This window comes from Patagioenas fasciata, chromosome 4, assembly GCF_037038585.1.
Source record: "Patagioenas fasciata isolate bPatFas1 chromosome 4, bPatFas1.hap1, whole genome shotgun sequence".
In the NCBI taxonomy this organism is placed as follows: domain Eukaryota; kingdom Metazoa; phylum Chordata; class Aves; order Columbiformes; family Columbidae; genus Patagioenas; species Patagioenas fasciata.
The window spans coordinates 80,791,275-80,814,131 of record NC_092523.1 but is presented as its reverse complement, the minus strand read 5'-3'; the positions used below and the strand labels follow the sequence as shown (position 1 = coordinate 80,814,131).

Genomic DNA, 22,857 nt, shown 5'->3' with positions numbered 1-22,857 from the left:
GCTGTTCTTCCCGCGGATGGCCAGGTGGGCTGTCACAGACCCTCGTGCTGTTCTTCCCGCGGATGGCCAGGTGGGCTGTCACAGACCCTCGTGCTGTCCTTCCTGTGGATGGCCAGGTGGGCTGTCACAAACCCTCGTGCTGTCCTTCCTGCGGATGGCCAGGTGGGCTGTCACAGACCCTCGTGCTGTCCTTCCTGTGGATGGCCAGGTGGGCTGTCACAGACCCTCGTGCTGTCCTTCCTGCGGATGGCCAGGTGGGCTGTCACAGACCCTCATGCTGTCCTTCCCGCGGATGGCCAGGTGGGCTGTCACAGACCCTCGTGCTGTCCTTCCCGCGGATGGCCAGGTGGGCTGTCACAGACCCTCGTGCTGTCCTTCCTGCGGATGGCCAGGTGGGCTGTCACAGACCCTCGTGCTGTCCTTCCTGCGGATGGCCAGGTGGGCTGTCACAGACCCTCGTGCTGTCCTTCCTGTGGATGGCCAGGTGGGCTGTCACAGACCCTCGTGCTGTCCTTCCTGTGGATGGCCAGGTGGGCTGTCACAGACCCTCGTGCTGTCCTTCCTGTGGATGGCCAGGTGGGCTGTCACAGACCCTCGTGCTGTCCTTCCCGCGGATGGCCAGGTGGGCTGTCACAGACCCTCGTGCTGTCCTTCCTGTGGATGGCCAGGTGGGCTGTCACAGACCCTCGTGCTGTCCTTCCTGTGGATGGCCAGGTGGGCTGTCACAAACCCTCGTACTGTCCTTTCTGCGGATGGCCAGGTGGGCTGTCACAGACCCTTGTGCTGTTCTTCCCGTGGATGGCCAGGTGGGCTGTCACAAACCCTCGTGCTGTCCTTCCTGTGGATGGCCAGGTGGGCTGTCACAGACCCTCGTGCTGTCCTTTCTGCGGATGGCCAGGTGGGCTGTCACAGACCCTCATGCTGTCAGGATCCAAGCACTTCTGCTCCATGTTGTTTAGCTCTATCATGTCCCTTGCCTGGCATAGGCTTTTTAAAGTGACCTAATGAAAAGGAGTTTGGGCCTGTTGATGAATGAGTGCTATTAGAATTGGAACTGCATTTGTTTTTGCAAGCTATTCTTATCAAAGAGGCCGTGCTTGTGGAAGAGGAACAGAGGCTGCTCTGTTTGGTGGAGCTGACAAAGCAGGAAATGATCAGACAGCTCTTAACCATATCATGAGTGAATATTTTCCTTGAGCCATGGTGGGAGAGCCCCAGACTCACAAATCAACCTACTAAGCCTTCAGACACAAGTTTTTGGAACCTCCCAGGTATTTCTTTTTCTGCTGCTGATAAGAAGTCTTTGAAGCCTGCCAGCTTCATGATCTCATTAAGGACAAGAGCAAGTGATGTTGCTCCAGGCCTGTCATCAAGGCAATGGGTGACCTCCAGAAACAAATACCAGCAGCTTCATCTCTGTGCGTTTATTATGCATATACACAAAGTGAAGTGAGATACCAGTTTGTCGGGAAGCAGAGATGGTCGTGTCTGTGTAGAAGAGGTAGAATTGCCTGACTTGTTCTAAGAAGGTACATTGAAGGAATCGGACCCTGTCAGCCCGGTAAGTGATTTCAGAGCAAACAAACGAGTGTAGCCTTTGCCCGCTCTCTTGAACAACGTGGAAGCAGGTGCTGACACTTCATAAAGTTATCTCTTTCTAAGAGATCTTGATCGACACTTTGGACTAACCTTTTTCAGACCACGACTGTTTCCCAGAACAGCAGCAGAGGCAGCGGAGTGCAGCGTGAGGCAGAGGCGCTGGCTGCGCTGCGGCCCGGCAGCTCAGCTTTGGTTGTGCTGTAGGACACAGCTTCTTAGATCTCGGGGTCCTGCTTCTGCTGTTTCTTGGAGAGACGTGGGAGCCATGACTGTGTCGTGTGTTGCTTCCTGGGTTACGAGCAAGGTGTGTACAGAGATGTCAGGAAATTCCCCCCTCCCAGTCTCTTTGAAGAGGGTTTCTGCCACCCACTTCTCCCTGCTTGAATGGCCAGGAGCTCCAGGGTGCTTTTTATTGCCTATTATTTATCCGAAGGTTAAGCCTGGCCCAAATGAGTGGCTGAGGGGGAAGCATCTGTCACCTTGTCACGGTTCAACCCTGCACTGTGGAAGACGGAGGGTTTTGGTGCGTCTGACACAGAGCCCTTCAAACGCCCTGTGTGCAGTCTTAGGACGTGCATGTCTGGTGCTTTGCAAAGAGACGGCAAGCCTTCGGGTGAATGGTTAGGGGCAAAGAGACGGCAAGCCTTCGGATGAATCGTTAGGGGCAAAGAGACGGCAAGCCTTCGGGTGAATGGTTAGGGGCAAAGAGACGGCAAGCCTTCGGATGAGTGGGTAGGGGCAAAGAGACGGCAAGCCTTCGGGTGAATGGTTAGGGGCAAAGAGACAGCAAGCCTTCGGATGAGTGGGTAGGGGCAAAGAGACGGCAAGCCTTCGGATGAGTGGGTAGGGGCAAAGAGACGGCAAGCCTTCGGATGAGTGGGTAGGGGCAAAGAGACGGCAAGCCTTCGGATGAGTGGGTAGGGGCAAAGAGACGGCAAGCCTTCGGATGAGTGGGTAGGGCCAAAGAGATGGCAAGCCGTCGGATGAGTGGGTAGGGGCAAAGAGACAGCAAGCCTTCGGATGAGTGGGTAGGGGCAAAGAGACGGCAAGCCTTCGGATGAATGGTTAGGGGCAAAGAGACGGCAAGCCTTCGGATGAGTGGGTAGGGGCAAAGAGACGGCAAGCCTTCGGGTGAATCGTTAGGGGCAAAGAGACGGCAAGCCTTCGGATGAGTGGGTAGGGGCAAAGAGACGGCAAGCCTTCGGATGAGTGGGTAGGGGCAAAGAGACGGCAAGCCTTCGGGTGAATGGTTAGGGGCAAAGAGACGGCAAGCCGTCGGATGAGTGGGTAGGGGCAAAGAGACGGCAAGCCTTCGGATGAATGGTTAGGGGCAAAGAGACGGCAAGCCTTCGGGTGAATGGTTAGGGGCAAAGAGACGGCAAGCCTTCGGATGAGTGGGTAGGGGCAAAGAGACGGCAAGCCTTCGGATGAGTGGGTAGGGCCAAAGAAGAATACAAACCATCAGCACTTAACATTATTTGAATTTGTGAGTAAGGCAGGTAGTATTATTCTTCCCTGTTTAACCGGCTCTGATCCCCTTAGAAGCTTAAAGAAATAATAATTAACCAATATCTACTTCTAAAAAATCAGCAGTATACCTCTTTCCTCGTAGAAAACAGTAATATAAGAGCCAGTAGTTACATCGTATAAAGTCCGATTGCTAGGTGTACGCTTTCAGACTGCTGGATTGCTGTCATGCTGGCTGACGGTTTGCCCTGTGCGTAGAATAGGAACCAAATTGTCCTTGCTGAGCAGAAAAGAGTTTTCTCCTTAATTTGATGATGTCAGGGAGAGATGAGCTCAAATATTAGGGGGTCAGGACGTCTGGGTTTCGTTTGTGGCCATGCCACATATTCACTGTGGGATGAGATGTTTGCTGTTGCGTGTTTGCGTTTCCCTGTCTGGGCAGCGTGTGACAGTCCTTCCTAAGGTGAGGATGCTATGAGGCTTAATTACCATGTGCAAAGCACTTTGCAAAATGCATTGTGCCGCTGAAGGGATGAAGTGGCAATTAAAAGGAAGAAAAAGAAGGTCTTTCTCTCTAATTTTCAGAGGAATGTCTTTGACTCGGTTTCTGGAACTGCAGCCCAGGAGATTTTCCTGCTAAGTAGGTGGTGAGAACTACTTCTTAGTAAAAGAAAAATACCACCTTCCTCAGCCGCAGTACCCAGGAATGAGCTTTTTGAAGCTAAAAAAAACCCAGATTCTTCATCCTTCTCCCTCCCACCCAGCCTGTGGACCCTTTCTGCTTCCCCTCTTCCTCATTGTCCTTCTGTCGTGGCAGAGGGGCTGGAATCATGAGCACTATAAACTTCTCTTGTACTTCCAGAGCCTCTGAAAGTGTGCATCACTAACAGAGCACCCAGACACCTGTAGCTCTCCATAGCATTAGAATCTATAGGGTTTTGCAAGTAAAGCTGGCACTGTCTGTGATCTGCTCCCTGCCATCCCAGCAGCTCATGATATGGGCTGAAACCTGTAGAATCACAGAGTAGTTTGGATGGGAAGGGACGTTCCCAGCTCCCCAGTTCCCCCTGCCATGACAGGGACATCTTCACCAGCTCAGGTTGCTCAGAGCCCGTCCAGCCTGGCCTGGGATGTCTCCAGGGATGGTTCATCCACCCCCTCTCTGGGTACCTGGGCCAGGCTCTCACCACTCTCAAGGCAACCATTATCTTCCTCATGTCCAGCCTGAATCTCCCTCCTTTAGTTTAAAACCATCACCCCTTGTCCTATCTCAACAGACCCTGCTCAAAAGTCTGTCCCCATCTTTCTTCTGGGCCCCTTTTAAGTACAGGAAGGCCGCACTAAGGTGTCCCCGGAGCTTCTCTTCTCCAGCTGAACAGCCCAGCTCTCTCAGCCTGTCCCCCAGCAGAGCTGGTCCAGCCTCGGATCATCTTGGTGGCCTCCTCTGGCCCCTCTCAGCAGGTCCATGTCTTGTCTCTTAACGGAGCATCTCTGCTGAAAATCACTCTAACGCTTTCAATCCTGGCACTTGCGCACCCCTGCGGACTCTGCGGTGCTTTAGCTCCCGCACGGTTCAGCAGAGGTGAAAAATACACAATAAGGCACAGAAGGCACCATAAAGCGGTTCTGCCACAGAGGAGAGCCCAAGGAAACGCAGCTCTGTACCTTCCTTTACGTATATCTTTCTTTGTTTGAAGTTGAGGATAAATCACAAGCCACAGGACTTGAAGCTGTTTTACAGCTCGTAGTGTGGGAGTGGGTGTGTGTGGGTGTGGGCGCACACATGGCTTTGGAACAAACCAGAAGGAAGCCGTGCTTGTTTTGTGCGCTCGTTTAGAGAACTGTGCTGGGAGAGAAACCGCGAGGAACAGCAGGGAGGTTGGTCTTGTTCTGCACAAATGTCCACGTGTCTTTCGGGGTGGCTTGCTCGTTACGTGCTTCACGTGCGCAAGTGCGGCAGGTCAGTGCAAGCAGGCTGCAGGTGGGAGCGGTGAGGCACGAGCCCTTCCCCACGCGCTGCTGGGGAGGGAGCAGCGAGTCCTGCGCCCAGCCCGTGAGTCCTTGTGCAGCCCGAGCAACTGATGCGTCCGTAACGCTGAGCTGGAACAGCTCTTGGAAACAAATACCAGAGGAAAAGGAAGAGGAAAAACAAAGGGGTGGACTGGGAAATGTGGAACGAAACACCGGAAGATGAGCTGGCATAACACCATGTGTGTCTCAGCAGAGTCTCCACTGCTAAGGCCTCTTCTCCTTCTGCAGGTTTCCATGGGCACCCTGTCCCCTCATGGCTGCAGTGGGACTGATCAGGCAGTCAGGATTACTCCTGTGAGTAAAACCTTGCAGGCGTGAGCTGCCCCGTGTTGCCCACGGTCACGTTTGTTCTTCCCAGCATTGCCCACAGCCTGGGAGATGGGCAGAGGTGTATTTTCCAGGGCCCTGAACCTTTTAGCAGAAGTCACAAGGTTAATTTGAGCTGTCCTATGACCTTCTGACCCACAACATGCTCTGGGGTGAAAGGTGCTTAGTTCCTCGCCCCAGTTTTGTCTGAGCCTCTGAGGAATGGACAGGCAGAGGAGCTAATGTGCTGTCCAGATAATGGAGGAAGGTCCGGCAACGTCAGCTTTACTTGGCGTTAATGACGGATCCTGAATTTGTGTGTTAGCAGATGGTAGGGTGGAGCAGCTCCTTGGCAGTGCCCTGTATCTTGTTTTTTATAAACTTCTCAGGCAACTTCATGACCTGGTTCCTCTCCAGTGGATGCTTTGGGTGAGGTCGAGTCCTGCACTGCTTGGTTGAGAAGAAGGAGAGGGCTAAGGCAAGATGTTTTTCAAATAACAGAACAATCCCCTGCGTGTGAGCTGGAGGCAGTAATGTGTGCCGGGGACAGCACTGGCCCTGGAACCAGGACACTGGCCTCTAATTAGTGCCAGTTGTGATCTACACGGTTGTATCTCCGAGGAGCCCTGCTCCTGGGTTAGGAACCAGCAGTGCTCCCTGCCATGGACCCAGAGCACGAGGCAGAGCCCTGGGGTGCAGCCGTCCCCAGTGCGCCTGGTCCCCATGGCCCAGCGGGCGTTACGGCATCGCTGCGGCTCTGCAGCAGTCCCCAGTGCGCCTGGTCCCCATGGCCCAGCGGGCGTTACGGCATCGCTGCGGCTCTGCAGTAATCCCCAGTGCGCCTGGTCCCCATGGCCCAGCGGGCGTTACGGCATCGCTGCGGCTCTGCAGCAATCCCCAGTGCGCCTGGTCCCCATGGCCCAGCGGGCGTTACGGCATCGCTGCGGCTCTGCAGCAATCCCCAGTGCGCCTGGTCCCCATGGCCCAGCGGGCGTTACGGCATCGCTGCAGCTCTGCAGCAATCCCCAGTGCGCCTGGTCCCCATGGCCCAGCGGGCGTTACGGCATCGCTGCGGCTCTGCAGCAATCCCCAGTGCGCCTGGTCCCCATGGCCCAGCGGGCGTTACGGCATCGCTGCGGCTCTGCAGCAGTCCCCAGTGCGCCTGGTCCCCATGGCCCAGCGGGCGTTACGGCATCGCTGCGGCTCTGCAGTAATCCCCAGTGCGCCTGGTCCCCATGGCCCAGCGGGCGTTACGGCATCGCTGCAGCTCTGCAGCAATCCCCAGTGCGCCTGGTCCCCATGGCCCAGCGGGCGTTACGGCATCGCTGCAGCTCTGCAGCAATCCCCAGTGCGCCTGGTCCCCATGGCCCAGCGGGCGTTACGGCATCGCTGCGGCTCTGCAGCAATCCCCAGTGCGCCTGGTCCCCATGGCCCAGCATATTTGTGACACAAGCGTATTGCCTGTGAAGTTACAGCACGGGCCCGATTCGCTGCTTTGAAAAGAGGCTGTTGCAGCCTTGAACAGTTCGAGAGATCTGTCTTGTGAAATAAAAGAGCTGCACCAAATGCTTTCCATCCTCTGTAAGACTGCTCTTCTTATTTCTGTTTTGTGATAAGAAGCAAATGGGACGTGCAAAAGTTTTTGTGATGATTGCACTTTTTGTGTCACTTCCAAAGAACTAATTCACGAATAAGCGAAGGGAGGCCGTTTTAACGTCCTCGTTAAGTAGGAATGCAGCTTGTGCCTGTTGGTGTGTGAGGCTGGCTCTGCAAGCAGCTCTACATAGCAGAGAGTGTGTGCTTTCTTATGCATTTATGCGCTGAGCCGAGTTCTGTTAACCCCACCTGCATCAACAGATTGGTGTCTGGAAAGGCAGTGGTTTCGTTGGGGCGAGCGTCCCAGCAGCAGGACGAGAGGCAGCGCTGGCTGGGGCTGAGGCAGGGCTGAAGGCTGGAGGCCTGCGGGGCGTGCGGGTTGGTGGCTGTGGCCCTGCACTCCGCAGCGGGTGTGCCTGGTGCTCTCCTCTGCTGCCCCGTGACTGTTGGCCTTTCCGTTCTGTTCGGACGTGGGAGACCCCGTTCCAGCCGCAGCTCCGCCTCTCATCTGTGGGGTGGCACCGGATTTGGGCCTTACCTTTTCCTAGAGAAAAGGCCTAAGAGCTCAGCTTTATTTTTTCATAGTTAAGGTGTATGTAAGAGGATCTCACTTTCATTTCAAAGTGATTAAAAGATCTTCTGTCATGGAACTTAGCAGGCAGACATCTTTCATCTGACTTACCTCTGTGTGTGTGCACATGAGAGCTTGTTACTAATGGCTTTCTTTAAAGAATGAATAAGGGTTTGCAGTTACCATAAGCTGCCTAAGAATTGTGAAGGATCTTATCTGTTTAATGAAAGCAGCTCCGGTGGTAACCTCCTGCCCGCTGGAGCTCCTGCTGTCACAGGGCCGGTTCCTGCCCCACTTTGCTCTTAGGGGCCAGCATTCAGAGGTGGATTCACCCAAGAGAAAATATGCTCAATGAAAATATTTTTCTTCGTCAGCGTCTCTGCCATTTCGGTTTCCCTGCAGGGAAATGAGGAGTGTGGTGTCATAGCTGCTGGGGTTGTTTTAAGGCTAAGCCAGGCAGGATTGCTGATACCTCAGGGCCTAATCTCTAAGGGCCACATACATTGATCACCTGCCTTTATCAGGTGAGGCACTGGCAGGACCAGAGGGCGGTGGCGATGTCTGTTCCCTAAACGCGAAGGCAGAACTGTTCTGGAGTCAAGGGACCAGCTTGCGTCTGCCAGGTTGGAAGCACAACCTTTCCAACCAGTTTGACAGCTCAATTATTTAGCAACCTGCTTTGTTTATGCTCTACAACTTGGCTCCTGCATTGACTGTGGATTGCCAGAGGGCACAGGAACAACAGGGTGAGTTGCTTTAAGTCCTGTGCGTTAACTACATCAGGCCTTAGAGTTGTAAAGACAAGGTTCCTTTCTAGTTGCTGGATTTATTCTCAGTCACAGTGCTGTGACCCCGGTGGGGGAACAGGCAGAGCGAGTGGGGCAGAATGCAGCTCGTGCGGTGCGGTCAGAGCAGCGGGAGCTCCCGAGCAAGGGCCAAAACACACTCTGCCCCATGGGGGATTCGAGTCAGGCTGACAAACCAGAGGGGCTTTAGCAACCTGCAGATCCTTCACCTGACATTGTCTGCTCACCCCTTAACAGAGCCAAGGTGCAGTAGGGGGAGATTTTCCTTGAAACCTGAGCTAAAGAGTATTGAAGATGTTGAGACCCACCTTGGGCTCAGACCTGCAAAGCCTTTCAGGCTGAGTCCCTGCAGGCTCCATGGGCTGCTCCAGGGAGGTCGGGAGGTTGTCTTTAACTCGTGTTCCGCACAAGCGCTGCCATACCCAAAGGCAAGCCCAACCCACATGGTTTACACTTCAGCCCAGCTCTGACCCGTGCCGGAGTTTGGAAACTGCTCCACTCATCATTTTGCTGCCTTTGTCGCTTCCTGGGGACGTTGGTTGGGCTGCTCCAGCGAAAGGGCACGTTGCCTGCAATCAGCAGTTGATAGTGCAGAGCGAAGTGCAGGCGGATCACTTCACAAGTGCCTTTTGCACGCGGCGCTGCCACGGGGGTGATCGGCACACCAGAATAAAACCTTCCCAGCGGCGCAGTCCCGTGCTCCGCCAAATGTTCTCGTTAGATCCAGGAAAGCTTTTAAGATCACAATCAGCTTTAGGAAGGTGAGCGGTTCACTGATGTGGGTGCCCCGATGCTGGCGTGGGGACAGCAGGCACAGCCTGGCAGGATCAGGCCCTTGGAGAGAGGCCGCGTCCCAGCGGAAGGGACATGATGCCGGCACGCCTGTCGCACACCGGTACCCCGGAATTTAGGGAAAAAGCACATGGCACTTCTTTGTTTCATGCCGGTCTGCCTGAAGTCCTCAAACTGTGCAAACTGAGATCAACAAAGGAGGCTAAAAGCTCCTAACACCTGTTTCTCTTATTTGCTGACAGCAACTTGAGGCACCAGATCAGCTTCTTTCTGGGTGTCAGGTCGGTCGGAGACCGCAGAGTGCCCCACAAGGGGATTCTTGGGGCTTTATGTTCCATCAACAAGACGGGTGATAATTAAAGCTGAATATTTCTGCTAAGCTGGGAAACAAAGAAGACCCGTCTTAATTCCTTAGATTCCTCATGCCCGGCTGTAAGTTCTGTTCCATTCATGCCTGTGTCTCGCTGCTTGTTCTCTCTGTGCCTCATTCTTTAGCACCGAGCCACCTGTTTGTAACCAGCGTCCTGCAGGTCCTCAGGGCGCTTTCTTCCCCGCTCTTGCTGCCCTTGGTCTTGTTGCTTTGACACTGAGCCCTGTTGTCTGCCAGAGACGGTACATTAGAGCTCCTGGCCTGCCCCGCTCCCGTAACTTCATTCTTGGAAAGTTTCTGAGTTTTCCGGGTGATCGAACACGAGCAACATTTGCTCTGACCTGAATCGTTTCTGAAGGCATCCAGCCCTGTTTTGTTGTGAAGGTTACTGGGGCTGGGTGGCGGGGCATGAGAATTCCCAGCGATGCCATTCCTGAAGAGTGCCAGAAAGTCGCTGCCTGCACGGCTCACACCGCACAGTGGTTTTGGTGAGGGTTTTGGTGTGTGTGGGAGATACAGCTGACACTGTGGAGGGCAGGGACGCGGCAGAACGAGCGGGCGCGTTCCAGGAGGGGCTGGCACTGCCTTCCCCGGCAGAAAACAGAGCACAGAAGAGGAAAGGGAGCAGCACCAAGCCCCAGCTCTGCGGATGGAGCAGCTATCAAACTGCCACAGATCACTGCTATTATATCTCGGGTTAGGATAATAGAATAGTGGAGTGTTTGCTAGGCTTGTAAAAACCTCCAGTTATTCACTGGAGACCAAACTAATGAATCAAGCAGGACACTGTTTAAAACTGTTAAAAACCCCATAAATTGACAAAAATCCCTCCCAGCAAATAGCTCTGGAATGCTGTGGGTTGACTGCATGGGATGTTTTTTCTTTGCTCTGCAAGGCAGAATAGGCAGAATAGTTCAGATTGAGAGGCTAAAGGCAGCTTTTATATTGCAGCAAGAGGAAGTTTACATGACGTTAAAATGTTCTGCCGCTTCGCTGTGCTTGGAGTGCTTTTCTTCACCCAACTGGCTTCATTTAATTGCTCCGAGTGGCACAGAGCATTTCCTTGGCATGTCGTGTGTATCAAGATGCACACTTTATTTTCAGCATCGCGGTTACCTTTGCAATTGCTTCTTGACGTCATGAGGGTTTCTCTATTAGAATAGAAGCGATGGCTCAGTGACCTTTGAAGAACAGCATGTGCTCAGAAATGGCCAATATTGGCATCACGAACCGAAGCCAGTGGCACAGACGGATCCTGCTTCGCCCCCACGTTTTCTGGGAACTCGCACATTCTGGCGACGGAGCAAGAATTAGAGCACATTTCGGTTCTCCTTCGGGAGTGCTGTTCACAAGGGTTCGTACGCAAGATCTGAGATGTGAATAAAACCCCACCATTTCTGCCCTGTTGTGTCTTGTTAATTGCAGTGTGACACAGAGACCCTCAGTGGGGTCTCAGGGAGTGTGTGGACAGATGATGTTAATCCCATTCAGACAAATTCCAAGGCAGAATCTTGTATGCCCGTGGTGTTTGAGGAGAGCCCGTAGCAAGGCTGTGAGTGGCACGCACAGTCCGGGGTGCAGCCTCTTCCAGCATTACCAGCGGCAGAGAGGTGCGTGAGGGAGGGAGGAACCGCAGGTGGGTGGTGTGGCAGAGCAGGTGGCTACCTGGCCGTCTGGGAGCACAGCTAATTAAAACATTCCTGTCTCCAGCTCCAGGCTTGTGAATCTGTGCTGGCTGTAATTAGAGGCGCTGAGCGGATGGATTGGTTTTTGGAGTGGGGTTATAGGTACTTTCCTTGCTCTTGGTCCTCCTGTTTTCTGGTGGCGTGTTCTTTGTGGCGTCTGGAGGAGTTTGGTATCGGGGAAGGAGCGGAGCAGGGGGCAGTGTGGGCGGGTTGGGATCCAAGGAGGCGCTGCCCTGCTGTTTGTCTGCTCTGCAGAGAAAGCGTTTGGAATTGCAGCGCATCCTTAATGAAGCTCAGGATGGACTGGTCTCCTGTTACTGACATAGATATGTGTAGATGGGGAGGGAAAATCATCCTAAATTCAGCAGGTGCACACTGTGGGGCAGAGCTCACCGGGAAACGAGCACAGACCCCCAGAGCAGACCCGGCGGATCACGGGGAGCCGCTGGATCCCAGCGAGCGCCCACGCTACACCCGCCACGTGCTGGGGCCTGCGCTCTGCGGCCTGCGTGCCGTCCCAGCCGCGACCCGCGGGCCAGGCTTTGGGTAGAGACGGATCCTTGTCTTCTTCCTTCTTTTCCAAAACCCCGTGAAGGGCCAAGCGGGGCTCTCTGAAGGCGGTGGGTCTGCAGACTGCTCCGTGCTTTTGAAACTCAGGCTTTTTGAAGATCTTTATCTATAAACTTAGCAGTGCTTTAGCTTCCCTATCTATATGATAGGTCAAATGATTCCTGCTTGCTTCAGGATCTGAAATGCGGAGTGGGGCAAAAATGCCCCTACCCTGCAGGAAAATCTCATTTAGCGTCATGTGGATGGCTATGTGAGGGACCCGGCTGGGCCAGTAACCTTCCGAGTGTAACAAGGAAATGAAATCATGTTCATGAATGTTGTATAGTACCCTTTACGGGAAAATCAATTATGTAATTTGATTGGATGGCATAAAACCTGCACAGAAAGGTTGAAATATGTGATTCAGTAAGGTGACCTTTTATCATAAGGATTCCCTTATCTACCTTTCTCTGGATCTCTTTTTCGTTCCGGTCTCTCTGTCATTTCTTCTCGGGTTATGGATCTCACCGAACGCGTCCCCGCCTTTCCCGTCTCCTCGTCTCGCCGTGCGGGCGGGTGGGAAGCGGCGAGGAGGAGGAGGAGCGGGACCCGCGTGGCAGCAGCGTTTCCCGGGCAGCCCGGCCCGTCCCGGGACCGGCTCCCATTGCCAGGGCAGAACGGGCGTCCGAGCCAGCAGGGAGCGGGCGATCGCCCGGCCGGTGTGCTTGTGGAGCCGGCTGTGGCCTTTCTATCCAGTCTGCTTTGGTGAGCACTGGAAATCGCACGGGGTGACCGATCAAAACCAGGAAAGATGTGAGAACTGCTGGCATTGCGCTTGTTTCTTCTATCGTTGTTTCCCACAGAGCGTTGACTCCACTGTGAAACTGAAATAGGAGCTTTTAAAAATTCATTATTTATAAGAACATTTTCGGAAAGCGTCAAGATGGGGCTGGGATAAATCTTCACCCCTTGGTGCAGGTCTGCGAGGCAGCGCTGGTCTGTTTGAGCTTCTGAGGGCTCAGGGTCACTAAATCTGATGGGTCTGCTTCCAGGGGCTGGCAGTGCTCTCCTCGGGGGTGACGGGCACGTGGCTCCTCACTCGTGCACCCTTCCTGCTTCTCCTCACTCGTGCACCCTTCCTGCTTCTCCTCACTCGTGCATCCTTCCTGCTTCTCCTCACTCGTGCACCCTTCCTGCTTCTCCTCACTCGTGCACCCTTCCTGCTTCTCCTCACTCGTGCACCCTTCCTGCTTCTCCTCACTCGTGCACCCTTCCTGCTTCTCCTCACTCGTGCACCCTTCCTGCTTCTCCTCACTCGTGCATCCTTCCTGCTTCTCCTCACTCGTGCATCCTTCCTGCTTCTCCTCACTCGTGCACCCTTCCTGCTTCTCCTCACTCGTGCACCCTTCCTGCTTCTCCTTCCCTGCTTTAGTTACCCTGCTCGCCTGACTCCTGTCCCGCCGCTCGGTGCCTGCAGCCACGGCAATTACTGCGGCGAGCGTCCAACGAGCTCCGGCTGTCTGACTGCGGCGAGCGCAGCTCTGTCATTACTAGCGCCTGCCTGTTAAAAGGGCGGGCGAGCTGGATGGTTCTCTTTCCTGCCCCTCGCCTGCCTCCTCCTGCGCTCCCTCGCCTTCCCCGCGCACCGGCAGTGCCGATGGTGCAAGGCCGTCCCCCCTCTCGCCGCGAGCAGCCCCCCAGCACCGCTCACCATGCAGCCCAACCTGCACGCCTTTAGGAAGATCCTGGCCTTCTGGACCGCATCGCCACGGTGCGTACCCAGCTCCGCGTGTTTCATGAGCGTGTGCGATTTTTACACTCCATTTGGTGTTTACGCCCTACTCGGGCACACCAGATCTCTTACAAAGTCCTGGCCAGCCCTTTGGTGCGACTTCTTCATCTGCCGTGAACACTCTGGCTCCCTTTGGTGCCCGCGGGAGGCAACTCACTGCTGCTTGTCCTGTCCGTCTTGTGTCGTGTGGGGCTGGACACTCAGACACAAGCTGAGCTGAGACACTGGCTTTGCTCTCACCTCTCATTCTCTTTTATGCCATTTTCTCCTCCTTTTAAGCATGAAGCTGGATAGGTCACCACAGCTGAAGCTGTTAGGATGGTACAGCCAGCTATGCGTGGGAAATAGGGTGTTTCTGACCACCAGCAGCAGCCTGGTGCTGCCGGTGTGCTGCTTTCCTGCCTGCGTGTGTCTCCTGTCAGTCCCCGCGAAGACTCTACGCGCTCTCTTACCATGGTGATGTATGTTTCTGTTCCGGGATGTATTGTTATAGATGATGACAAGTTGGTCAGAACAGCATCGTATTGCACAGGGAGTTTCATCGCAGACGGGCTCTGTTGTTCCATACTCTCAAACTGCTGTATGATTCCTGAGGACATCAGTGTTCAAGTGATTCCTTTTCTTGGGGTCCAAGTGTTTGAGAATAAATGGCTTGGCTTTCCAGAAGTACTTAGTATCTAGGACAATCCCAAGGAAATCATCATGTGTTGCAGCTTAGACATACTTAAATCTAGGCCCTTTTATGTAGATGTCAAAGATTTTAGGTGTTGTACCCAGCCCTAGATTAACTCGCCACTAACAGGTTCAAATGTCTCTTTTTTGTTACTTACTTTAAGTGCTAAGGGTGAATTCCTCTCCTTGGCCTCTTCCCATGTAAACAGACTGTAATTTCTTGTAGTGGTGGACGCTAAGGAGAGTTTAACCGCGTGAGAGCACAGGGCGCCATGCCTGTTGTGCCCCCTGCACAGCGCTGGTGGGAAGAAAGGCTCCAAGCCAGGCTTTGCCAAGTCACGCTGACCTCATTAGGAGCAGAAATAAACCCTCGTGTCTACACGTTGCAAGTGACATTTGACTTTCACCGAGTTCTCCATCCCTCAGTCTGGAGAAACAGCTGAGCAAATTCTGTTCTCCAGAACTCCAGCAATAGTGTGTAACAAGATTTGTAGAGGACATTGTATTCATCAGCACAGGGAAGGCTTTTTAGATGTGTTGACTTGCAGATAGTGACTTATTCATACAAGGGAAGCAAAGCTTTATCCAACTCTAAAAGAGAATGTAAGGACTTAAATTGTAGTCTGGAGGTTTTGAAAGTTAAAACTATAGGTTTATTTAAGTGTACCTTTACTCGTACGCTAAGTGTAGTGAGGCAGTAATCGGTAAGATGACTCACAGAGGACTAATAAGAGGGCAGAGGAGTCAGAGCCATCGTTGTGTGCACAGCGCCGTGTCCTCCGAGCGTGCGTGAGCAGAGCCGAGCAGCAGGCGGTGGCGCAGACCCTGCCCGGGCTGGGCGCTGCTCCTGCAAGCACGTGACCCGCAGGACTGGTGCTCTTAGGACAGGCTTAGGTGAGCGCGGCCCGTTCAGAGGCAGAGCACCATGTACCTGAGGGATCTCACAGGATAGCAAACAAATCGATTTCATCGGCTCCTTGAAGATGTCTCAGCCCAAGTTCATTGCTGAGAGCAGACCCAGTGGTGTGTTCATTCTGAGCGCTCGCTCTGTGGTGTGTCCAGTCTCTTTGAGGAACACACTTGGCCTACAAACCCAGCGATGATCGTTTGTAGATCTGGACCTACCTTACTGCCCGAGACATTTTCAGCTCTGTGGCTCTGAGTGGCTGCACTGGGCTCCTGTGGCTAAATCATTCACACTTGAGCTTCGCTTTTTGGTTGTATTGGTTTACATAGTGCTTATTTGTGAAACAGCATGTGAAAGAGATCAAATTATTCTACTTACCAAGATTTTGAGGGATCCCAAGTATATTTTGACATCCAGACATGTTAAATTCGGGTGAGCCTCAGGTGCTTATCTTTCCCTGTTGATTAAACAATATTCTTCCTTTCAGGAAACAATCCAGTTGCCTTGAGCCCTTGTCACAGAGTTAAGGTCCATGCACACAGGGAGCAACTGAGACCACAGCGCCCACATTTCAACAGATTCAGATCTGGATCAGGAGCTTCCCACTCCTGATGTCCTTCAAAACTTCTGCCTCTGGGGGGCTGGATCCTGCGAAAGCTGCAGGAGGAGCGGGAGTCACCAGCGAGCTTACAGCAGAGCTGCAGATTGCTGAGAGATGGGGTCCCTGCTCCTTACTCGCTCTTACATTAGATTGCACGCCTCTCCGCCAGTTCGCTGGGGAGGGCAGAAGGGAGGGCAGCAGCCAGTCGTGCTTATAGACTGGAATAACTCTTAAGCAGAGCAAACCAAGAGGGCACGTTACGTGAGGAACATGACATGGTCTGTATAAAAATATGAAATTGAGCCTACAGAGGTTATGACGCAGTTCAGAAGATGCTATATTAGATAATTAAACAAGCGGCTGTGACTTAAACCAGTGGGAGACGGGGTGCTGTGTTTGGTGGGCTGTTTGCAGACCTGTATCTTTCCTCACCTTTAAGATATTACAAGGGCAGACACGTAAGGATGGGGTGGATTTTCTGTGCTCTGGTGGCTCTGCCTTTCTCTCACAGTTTCCCTGGGCTTTGCCAGTAATTCAGTGTCAACTACCCCTCATTAAAACAACGAGAATCACCTAAAAGCCACCTCTCATTAAACATGTGACTACCGACTTGCACATGGGAATGCACGCAGAAACTCCATTTGTTTCTTAAACCTTTATAAAGCCATTTAAGTAGAAGTGACCACTGACCTAGAAATACAGCGGCTGCATCTCTGGTAATCACTGGAACAGCCTCCTGGTGACCCAGTTTCTCCCAGCAGCGAGCGTCGTGCTGCACGGGCACGGATCCTCCCCAATAAACTCATGACAAATGCTGCCTGCCGCTCGGTCTCTGGAGAGGTTGCAAATCGCGTGGTGAAGTGGGAGGAACTGTCATGGTTTTAACTGGGTGGAAAAATCTGGCGTTAGATAAGTCGAGAGTGAATGTGTCAAGTGTCTGAACAGCGGCTTCAGATTTGAATGTCAAGTCCCAGTGTATGGGCACAGCCCAGATTACACAGGACTCGTTCAAGCTGGGAATGCCCGAGTTGCTGGATGCTTTGGGAAACGTGACCTTGTATGTGTTGGTTAACCCCAGAGCTGCTGTGCAGTTTGCTCTTCCAGCCGTGCAGATACTACAAGGACGTATGTTGGCTTTTGAGACGCAAAATCCAAATAAAAGAATAGACCTGATTCTAAGCCTTTGGGGCAGTCTCTGGGTGTTTCCCGCAGGCTGCGCTGCGGTTTGCGGGCGCTGCAGTGTGGAGCGGAGAGGAGCGCACAGCCGGCTGCCGTGCAGCGACGGCTCTGATGTCCATTCTGCATCTTGGGCAGCCTCGGTAACAGCCGTCCTTTCCCACACACAGCTGGTAGCCTGGCCGTACCTCTAGCTAACAACACCGTGCGCGAGACATGCACTTGGGAAGCACCTGGAGAAGCTGTCCAACCTGACCAGCCTAGACAGCATTAAGTGTAAGCCCTAGGGAGCTCTCTCTTATAAGCTTATTTTGTTTAAATTATGGTTTTCTGCTTTCCTGTTTTGGTTCATGTAGAGCAACAGTGACATCCATTGGCCTGTTAAGCTCACCAAAAGCACTGTACACCCAGCATGTTTACCCAAGGTGGAGGGCTGTACCGGAGCTTTCTCATTTAAATAGCAGCTGCTTACTCTCCAAAACAAGAGCCCCTCTCACCTGCAGCAGCCTGTTGGCATCCTCATTTCAGACATTGACTCTTCATCCCTGCTAGGATGCTTAAAACATCCTCGTTATGATGCCGGTTAAAGCTGGGGTTCCCCTTTCACCAGAGGTGCATGGAGGCTGAGCCACAGGTCCTGGAAGCGGCTCGGCAGCTCGGGGCTGGAGCAGTGGCCTTTCTGCATCACCTCGCGCATGGGAGATTATAAAATGCCAGTTCTTTGGGTAATTTTCTGCACTGCAGAACCAACCCAGGCAGGAAAAAGTTAAAGACATTTTGCTTCGGCTTACTTGTTGGTGATAATATGTTAAATTTTGATTCCAGAAATAAAAATCTATTTTATTTTAAAAGCTGCATCGTTTCTTAGAGACAGGAGAGTTTAGAGGAGCCAGGAAGGAGAGAATTGGGAGAGACTGGGACATGTGGTGGAGGAACTGACAGCAGGAGGGTTGAGAAAGCAACGGGAACGGAAGACTCGAAGTCTGAAATAGAGGATTCAGTGGCAAAAACAAAGCAAAACAAATTATTCATCTGGGAGGGAGGTCTGGAGGATTCTGATTTCATTCAAAAAAACCCAAACACAGTTCAATTCATTTTTAACCTCGTGAGTAAATCAGCAGACGTTTCTTGCAGACATTTCACCGAACACGACCGGTGTCTGTTGCAGATTTTTGAGCAGCCGTGGTTGCAGTCCCACTCAGGTTGAACAGCCCGTGTGTGCCAGGGCTGTTTGGGACGCAGGTTGGGGCCAGGAGCCCGAGGGCCGTTTCCTGGCGCGCAGCACAGCGCGGCCATTGCCGCTTGGCCTGCAGCGGGGTGCGGCCTCTCCCTCGCGCCTGGGACAGCGGGACCTTCGCCCCGCCAGGTCAGCACGGGCAGAGGAAAGGAGCTGTGCTGATTCCTGCGGTCCGGGTCAGAGCTCTGAACTGCAAAAGAAATGAGTGCTGTGCGTCCTGGTTTGGAGCAGTCACAACTGAGGGGAGCCCGAGGTGTTCAGCAGCTTTGGATCTGTGTCCAGAGCACCTGAGCAGAGGGACCTTCCCCTTATTTAGGTACTCATTTCCACTGGGAGAGCCCAGGAAGCATTTCCAGGTGCTGCTTGGTGTGTTGGAGGATTTCAGACTGCGCAGAGCGAGCAGGAGGGAAACTCCTGCAGCAGCTTTGCCTCCCGTCCCTCCAAACTGCAGTGTGCTGGAAATACTTCCGTCCGGCTCATGTGGCTTAAGCCCTTAGAGCATCTTGCCTTCACCTGCGTGTCTCTCGCGTTGCCCCTTTGTACAGTCTCACAGCTTGCAAAGCTTTCTCCTGGGTGTTTGTTCAGCTCAGTCCCGGCAGTCTGTTCCCTTTCGATACCCGCCCTCCCCTGCGTGGCTGTGGGCACTGCTCCGTGGACATCCACCGCGCCTTCCCTCTCTTGCCCAGCTCCTCTGAAGCGCTCTCGTGCCCCTCGGTGGGTGCGCGTCTGCAGCCCGTGCCAGCGCACTGCTGCTAGGCTTTCATGGGCCGAAAGGAGAACACGTCCCTTATGTTTTCAGCTCTCTGGCCCATCTCTGGCTGATTTCTCTCTCACAGCTGCTTTGCAGGCCAGCTGCATCCCGCCTTTGGGTTTGCAGGGGCTGATCTTCCCCAGCCATTGCCAAATGCCGGAATGTCCCTGGGTGCTGAGCTCCTTCCCTCGCTCCTGCAGTATGCGGTTTCACAGGGAGTGGCTGCCTGGCTGCTCACATTTCTTTGCTTATGCTTTGTATACATTTTCCATGATCAGGGACCCAGCGTTTGCCGATAACAACGGATAACATTGTTGTGCTAACAGACATTTGCATGGGAGAGATGAAAACGACCCCATTCATACCCTTGTGTGATGGTGCTGGGTCACTACAGCAGCTTTGAAATTTGAGGTGGGTGGTTGCTGGATCACATACGGCAACCAGCATGGCCAGGGCTCTCTGGTGGCTGCCGCTGCAGGACCTGCCTGTGCTGGGAGGCCAAGGACAGTGTTCCCGCCTCTGCTGCAGAGCTCGCGGCATCCCCGGCAAACTGCGGGCTGCCCGCGGGCGTCACATCTCCGCATGGCAGAGGATGGAGGGGAAAATACCCTGTCGGTGCTCCAGAGAAGGCTTAGCCCCATGCCTACCCATAAAGTAGGGGTGATTTAGAATAAAATCATCATAATAATTAAAAAATCCAAATGCCTTTTGGTAATGAATAAGCAAAAAGCTGGTCTTCTTTCTGGGGAAAATGTTGACGTGTTGTTGAAAACCAAAAGCCCCGGAAGTGCGATGGCCTGTACGGCAGCACACGCCGCAGAGGCTGCACCGGCCGGTTCGTGTATGGTGAGACCCGCGTTTCCCCGGCCGTCGCGGTGCACACAGCCGGGTTCTCTGCCGCGGGGCCCTGGGGCCTGCAGTGAGCGGACGGCTCTGCCCGTGCTGGGGAACGAGCGCCGGCGCTCTCCTGTCCCATAGCGACCTTGTTCTGTCTGTGTGCCCCTCGTTAATAGCATCCTGTGCTGGTCACTGCTGTCACCAGTGCTGCCCGCTCAGGTACTTGGCTCTGCTTGTGCTGCTAGACTGAATTGTCCAAGTGTGGCACATTTGGGGCAGCGAGGAGGCTTTCGTTTGGACAGTCTGCGAGGAGCCTTCACGGCTCTGCTGGAGCGAAGGGGAAGGGGACATTCTCTCTTCTGCTGAGCTGCCAGTGCTCCTGTGCTTTCACATGCTGGAGCTGTGGGCACGTTTTCAGCAAATAATGCTTTATTACTGCCTTGGTCAAAGGAGGAAGGCAGAGTTGAAAAATAAAAGAGAGAGAGAACATCTTGTGAAGCTGCTGTTCTCAGATCTCCCCGATAAGGACAGTTCCGAGTGCGTGAGAAGTTTCCTACTCCGAGATTTATTTACTTCTGAAAGAAAAGCCACCTTCATCTCATTATTTTATTTTCAATACAGGTTTTAATTTGGTGAGAAAATGTCTTCCCCATAAAGAACCTATTCTGCCTCATTAACTCCTGTAAAAAGCATCCCCCCCAAGCTCGAAATGTTAAAAGAAGCATAAATTAAGGCTAAGTTTGTTGTTTGCCGCTTTAATCAACAAACAACCTTAAAAGGAACCCACAAAAGGTTCAGTAAACTAAATTTATTGGTGACAGAACAGGCCCTGAGCTGCAGCCCCTGGACTCGCAGGGCCGGGTCTGGAGGGCCCGGTTTTGTTTCGGGCTCTTTCTCCCCGGGCAGGTTCTGTGGTCCCGTGGATCCCTGTCAGACCTTTGTGATGCGGCTGAACGGAACGGGCTTGGGACAGTCTGTTCATTAGGTCTTCAGAGCCTCCTCCGTTTATTTTCTTCGCTGTACAAATGTCCTTTTTAATTCCTCCTGTCCCTAAATCTGCTTGTCAGTAGCTGAGGAGAGAGGAGCTGTTTCTCACAAGAGCAATCTGCCGTTCCGCCTGCCTTCCTCTGGCCTCTCCGGGCTGCTGCACATCTCCTTCCTGCCCTTTCCTTCTCCTTGGTGTGTTTAAGAAGCCTTCCTCTGTTTCTTCTTTATGCTACCATCGTTCTCATCATTTATAGCCTGGGGATATCTCCACTCACAGAGTGATGCTCACAGGGGCTGCGGTACCAAGATCCAGGGAGAAGCCCAGGGACATAATCATCTACAAAGTTTCAATGCAGGGGACAGGACAGATGGATAAAAACATGGAGAATTAACTTCCCTAAGCCAGCACATGTGAAAATGTGATTTAGTTGTGAATTCCCCTTGACATAACAATGAATGTCCTTACAAACCTCTTGCATTCAGATTCATTTCAATCTTAAATGGATTTTGCACTGGCCTTATTTGGGAGAAGCTGCCATGAGAACATTTCATACTGGATTTTGTTCATTGCTGCAGGGTTTTGCCTTCCTTGCTGCTTTTTTGCTCTTTCCCAGCTATGTTAAGTTCAGTGTGAGATACGCAGTGCAAGAGATCCAAGAAAAATCACTTCACTGGAAAAAAATTGCCTTGACCCATTAGAGAGCGGTTTCTGATATTTATCTGAACACCTTCTCACCTTCCAGGAGTTAATCTGAAGTGGAGATGAGCCGAAAGGGGGAGTTTCTCTAAACTCCACCGAGATTTATGGGCTTGGATTGAAACGGTCCTGGCTCTGACAGCCTGCGGTTCAGGTTTACGATGCAAAGGCGACGGGGCACGTTCTGCAGAACCTGACCCTCCCGGGAGTTCTGCTCTCGTCCGATCGCTGGCCCCGGCTCCGGCCCCCCCTTGCTCTCGCTCGTCACGGTCCGTGGGTAGGTCGGCACTGCAGCCGCTCCTCACAGGAAACCGTCCTTCTTCAGCACAGCCCATCCGATTTCGGAAACTCATTTCCTCTGTCCATCCCACGCCTTCCCTTCCTCCGCCCGCAAACGTGACACAGGTCTCGCGTTTCACACCAGCCGCCCCAGCAAATGCACAAGCCCGTCCGCGTTTGCTGGAGCCTGGCACCTGCGCTGCCCAGAGAGCCAGCGACATGAATTACAGGCGCAAGACAGTTTCCCTTTGGGGCGTTTGGCGTTGTCCTTTCATCCTTCGAACCAGGTCTCCTTCCGTGTCTGTGAGCCAGCCGCAGCTCGTGTTCGAGGAGCAGCAGGCGGGAGGCAGGGGAGCGGGGACGGGGGCGCAGGACCCAATACAACGCCAAATACAGCGCCAAATACAGCGCCAAACACAGCCTCCTAAATCGGCGCTGGGCAGCCCCTTGCTCTGTCACTGCTGGGCGTTCTGGTTCTGCCAGGTGGCCTAGGCCTTTCTGTCATTGGGTATTGATCCTCTGATGAGTCTCTCTTAATGTTTATTTCCCTTTGGACTTTTTGCTGTTGATTCAGATGTTTGGAGAGTTTTTTGTGGTGCCTAGAAAAAGCGAGACAGTAAAAACCCGAGAGAAATGTCTGAGTGCTTTGTTTCCCCCGAGCACAGTTACTCTGTCATCTCTGGTGAAACGCGTGAGGAGGGGGAGGGACGTGGAGTTGTTCATGGCATCGAGCTGAAAAGTGTGCGAGAGTGCTTTGCAGGTGTGGGGCAGTTGTACCCACTCAGCACGTCCGTGCATTGATCCCGCTAATGCACAGCGGCCTCAGCTTGAGGAAGCTCGCTGTGTTTATTCTTCCGTCTCCATCACCAAGTCCATCGGTGATATGAACCAAAGACGTTAATAGCTTGAAAGCCTCCGTGACCCTCCCGAGTGCCCCTAGTCTCTATCTGACAAGGTGTGCGGCTCTCATTGTGTGGTCTGCTGACCAGAATGCCAGATTTTGTGTCTTCAAATCACCGTGGCTATAGGTCGGCTCTCCCCTTACCGTCCAGAGCTCTCCTTGTGATGGCTCCTGAAGCTGGTTCTCAGCAGTTATTTGCACGACTGGTGCACACACAGCCCTGAGACGTCTTCATCTCCTCGCAAGGG

At 53.2% G+C, this 22,857-nt stretch overlaps 1 protein-coding gene and 1 long non-coding RNA gene across 10 annotated transcripts in view; one reads left to right on the top strand and one right to left on the bottom strand.

Moving 5' to 3' along the window:
- Positions 1 to 22,857, top strand: part of SHROOM3 (shroom family member 3) — a 129,019-nt gene that overhangs the window by 58,623 nt on the left and 47,539 nt on the right. The window lies entirely within an intron of this gene.
- LOC139827877 (uncharacterized) lies at positions 13,746 to 16,742 on the bottom strand. Its single transcript, XR_011738992.1, has 3 exons — positions 16,435 to 16,742; positions 15,522 to 15,600; positions 13,746 to 14,241 (listed from the first exon to the last, which is right to left on the bottom strand). It is a non-coding gene; the product is annotated as an uncharacterized lncRNA (long non-coding RNA).